Source organism: Montipora capricornis, chromosome 7, assembly GCF_036669925.1.
Source record: "Montipora capricornis isolate CH-2021 chromosome 7, ASM3666992v2, whole genome shotgun sequence".
Taxonomy (NCBI): Eukaryota; Metazoa; Cnidaria; class Anthozoa; order Scleractinia; family Acroporidae; genus Montipora; species Montipora capricornis.
The window spans coordinates 14,538,312-14,543,311 of NC_090889.1; positions in this window are offsets into that span (position 1 = coordinate 14,538,312).

The following is a 5,000-nucleotide window of genomic DNA, read 5'->3' on the forward strand; positions in this document are numbered from 1 at the left end:
ATTGCATTCTTAAACTAGGGAGCCTTTGAAGTTATCTTCTCGTCGAACGGATCCAGCTCTCTCAAGATCTTAAAGTTAGTAATGGCGGACCATTAAATAAGAAAATTCCATTTAAAATAAACAGGTATCTTTTTGAAATCAAGGCTTAAAACTTTGGTCGCTTGGAGTCTAGTTAACATGGTTTTGAAATCCAAAGAAAAATAAAAATTGATTATTTAGTCACAGAGGCACTTTACCTAGTTATTCTAATCGCCAATATTAACAGGTCGAAGCAGCTTTACCTTGAAGCATACCACAGGTTACGGGAAAGTTATCAGAGAGGTTGCCATTATTAAGCCATTGCCAACATACCGTGTCATAAACTTTATTTAGAGAGAATAACCTATTAACCAGGGCGCGGTTGTTCAAAAGCCAATTAACGCTAATGCCAGATTAAAAATTAACCAAGGAGTTTATTTTTCTACTCTCAAATGCTTTTCAACGCTGATATTCGGCAAAACTTTACATCACAAGAAGTCAATTTGAAAAACAAAAATAAGCAAAAGAAACTTTCACCAAAAAGTTGAAAACATGAAACAAAAGGAAATGGAAAGGAACTTTATCTAAGTGTCTAGTCGTTCTAGCGCTGGAGTGCTAACTGAGGACATTGTAAACTGAAATCAATAAATCAACGCAAATCAAATGTTGTTTTTTAAGCAGAGGAGAAAACCGGAGCAACCCTGAGTAAAACATCTCGGTGCAGAGTAGACGCCGATTCTGGGGAATCGAACCCGGGCCGCGTTGGTGGGAGGCGAGTGCTCTCACCATCGCGCCATCCCCGCAAATCCTGGATTAAGTTAATCGGCTTTCGAACCACCGGGCCCAAATGAGTAAAACTTTTTAATGTGTGTGTGTTTGAAAATCAGCCTTTAACTACAATAAAGTGCGCGTTAATTGATTATTAACAGGTACAAAAATTTACAAGAAACGCAGAGCCGGAGTCACAGCAGCTATCCACAAGGGCCTTGGGCCCTAATATCGGAGTCCATGAGTTCAGTAAATTCCCTGAAGAGATCTCCGGAATGCAAAGTAAAACTAAATCGTATAAACTCTTGTTCTTAGGCCATCGTAGCAATGGCTGATGAATGGTCACTTTTAGATAGGGCCTTGAAATGTTCTGTTTTTCTGTCGTGGAGTCTTCGTTTCAACAGAACATTTCAAGGCCCTATCTAAAAGTGACCATTCATCAGCCATTGCTGATCATGTGAAAACCACTGGCCACGACATTAAATGGGATCACTTTGACATTTTAGCGTCCGGAAAAACTGACTTTCACTGTAAAGTTAAAGAGACTTTGTTCATTCAAGAGCTAAAGCCTTCCCTTAATGTAAATATTAGTAGTGAGAAGTTATTGCTGTTTTAGCTATTACTTTTCATTATGTCTAGACACGTACTGCTGCAGATCATTTTTCTCAGTCTAGGTTCCAGACCCCTATTGTTTACGATATATATATAGTTTTTAAAAATTGTAACGGTCACTTTTGAAAATGTGTGTTGACTAGCATACGAAACGTCAAGTTTTATAAAAATGCGTTGGAATACAATGTTTATCACTGCTGTTTGTGTTATTTTCCTAATAAAACTAAATCGTTTAAAATTAAGGTATACAATTAACAAATATATTCCGTGTCGCCGCGTATGTTCCGTAATAGATCACAGATGAACTCAAAATGTGGTAAGAACAACATGGTTGCACACGAGGCGATATCCGAGTGTGTCACCCGTGTTCTTGTTACATTTTGACGTCTCCCGTGATCTGTTACTGAACAGACACACGGCGACATGGAATCTATTCGAATTTAAAGTTTTTATGATGACGTCACCTATTCGTGTGTCCTTTAGAGCGATTTTCAACTAAGTGTCGTAAAACCAAAACCAAAGTAATTACTTTAGCCACGATTGGTTTTGGTTTCACTTCTGATTGGTTGAAAAAGTGGCGCGAGAACTTTGAACCAATCACTGAGTGAAGTAATCATAAACCAAAGCAATTATCTAATTACTTTCGACACTCAATTGAAAACCACTCTATTATACATGTAATATAATAGATCTTAGGTGAAAACCAATCAAAAATATCACAGCAAAATGCAATTTCAAATATGAAAATTTTACATTCGTGCGTAAGAGTGAAGATGAAAGGTACTAATTTTAATTACATGGCGATACAATTGCAACGTAGAAGAAACGACAATCATTATACACTTTATGTATGATTTTCCCGAGGGGCCTACCCGATGTTTCCGCGACGAAGTCGAGGGAAACATCAGGACTCGAGGGAAAACAAAACCAACTAGTTTCCCGAGGGACCTCACATAGACTCGGTAATTGCATAAGTGGCGCTGAAATTCTAAAACATTAAATATATATCTTAAGCTTCACTCCTGTGTTTAAAAAGTATTAACACGAGCGGCTAAAGATGAATAAGTATTGTCGTGTAGTCAAATTTTAGAGCCATTTATGCAACGGATCTGTTAAGTGCTTTGTTATATGTTTAGACTTTCCCTTCAAAAATCAAAGCAAAACAAACAAACAAACACAAACAACTGGGGATTTGAATTTGATCAGGGGCATGTGACCAAGAATCAACCAATTACAGTGCTCGTTTTGTTGAGTGAAAATCTAAGTATACAACAAAGCACATTAATTAATTCTTCAAGATGATTGACATTAGTACAAAAATGAAGAAAGATATTACGAAGTTTATGCTGAAAATTAGTCAGGCATGATGAAAAAGAAATAATAGAGGGCAATTGACAAGCCAGCTTACAGCTGCTTAAGAACAGGTTCCGTGCTGTTAAAGAGAGTAGCAGCGGCACAATAGGAAAATGTGCACTTACCAAAATTAGTTCTAGGAAAAGGAACCTTAAAGTGCCACTACGACAAAAATTTTTCGTTTTCTTTTCGAATTTTTTTCAACGTCAATTAAGTCAATATGTTCAAAATAATACAATGCATTTAAATTTGGAACGATAGAAGCGAGATAAGTCGGGAAATAGCCAGCCAAAAACCGCTAAAAAGCTGTCCGCCATTACTCGGACGGGATTGGAGAAGCCTGCGATTATTTTGTAAGCGGTCTTCACGCAAGACTTGGCTCGTGATGTCATACGCGCATCGCTTCGTGGGCGTTTGACAAAGCGAACAAGTCGATCAAGGAGTAATGTGTATAACATCAGCAAAAAGCAACTCGGCGATCTCTCACATCTCATGATCAAAGACGGCATGGGAAATTAGCCGCGTTTATTATGAGCGTTGCGCATATGACGTCAGACTCCAGGCGATCCAGCTAGACCCAACCCTTTTCCTCGCTCACGGTCATTTGCCGTTCGAGTAATGGTGGACAGCGAAAACCGAAAAACTACGTTACAATAATCATACTTTTCGTGGGAATTTTGGGATAAAAATTGGCATGATACCTATTTAGTACGTCTATTTTCAAAATCTGAAGAAACAAGGACATGCAAAATTTTCATCGTAGTGGCACTTTAATAAGATCAATGCGCAAACTCTGGTGCACAGACCAGCTTATAACAGGAGCCCATTATAAAACCTTTATCCATGTTGCTAAGCACGTGATTAATAAGACTCACATGAACGAAATCTTCTAAAGCGAAACTGGGAAGTGCTAGAAAGCGAATTATAACATGGCGCTCGAGAACTTTAGCAAGAACACAAATAGGACGTCGATAATTAGAGGAATTGAAAAGAAAGCCATCTCTAAACAGCATAGAAACTTAAGAAACTTACCAGAGCTCCAGAAAGGTGCTAGAAGTAAGGCCAACAATGACTTAGCAATTGGTCACGTCGGACGGCTATTTCAACGACATTAGAGACAAAAGGTAAATTACTAATCAGACGAAAATTTAATGTTGACTAATTCAAGATTGGATTTCTTAAGACGAGAGATGACAATTGCAGATTTCCCAAAAAACAAAAACAAAAATCGGATACGCGTTCGCTATGAAGAGATAAGTTGACCAGGTCAGCAATCAGGGAACCGTAGTACACATCATCGTCATACCTGTGGTCAAATCCATAATCTCCATTACCTCAATAATTGTTATAGCCGAGGTCATAATCGCCAAATCCATACTATTGATCTCAGACGTCCTTTCAAATCACTTTTTTTTTCACTCCCCTTCACGCACCGTTGAGCTCGTTCTGCGGTTTGAAAAATGCTGATCACGTGATGAAAATTCTTGCTCGCGTGCGGCATAAGTTCAACCTGGCGCTAAAGAAAATGGGAAGCCGCACCTGTTTTCTCGATAGTGGGAATTATGGCGACCGTTTCGTTTAAGACCTTTTACGGGAATGGATGCGATCGTTGCCAAATGTATCGAATGCCAAAGACATCCCTTGAGTTTACAAGCTTTGAACACTTTAGCAAGACAGTCTTGATGATCAGCGAAAAAATTGCTTCAGTGAAAGGGGTGACCCCATTCGACGGAATGGTGGAATGACAGAATAGAATGGTGGAACGGCGGGATTGCGGAATGGACGGAATATTTTAAAATATGGAATGTATGGAATATTCTAAAACACGGAAAAAATCGAATATTTTAAAACACGGAATATACGGAACATTCTAAAACACGGAATATTCTAAAACGCGGGATGAGAGGAAAGTCTTTTAAAAAAGGATAAATATATTGCATTTTTTTTCCCATGAGTAATCTGGGTAGGATAATATAACTTCGGATGATAATTTTACTTTTCCTTGCGACATGTCCTCGCGGGATGTCCCCATACCTTCACCGAATTTGAGCGTCATTTTTCGCAAATCCACCGAGAAAGGCGATCCCGAAATCCATAATAAGGCTTTCTAAACAAGATCTGTGCAAGAAATCAGATCGAAGGAATTCGAAGCATTTGAGCCTGTTCGAATCTACCAATCAGTGCAACGCGACCGTAGGCTTGCCAAAGCTTGGCAACAGTCGCGTTGCAGTGAAGCTCAAAAATTAGCG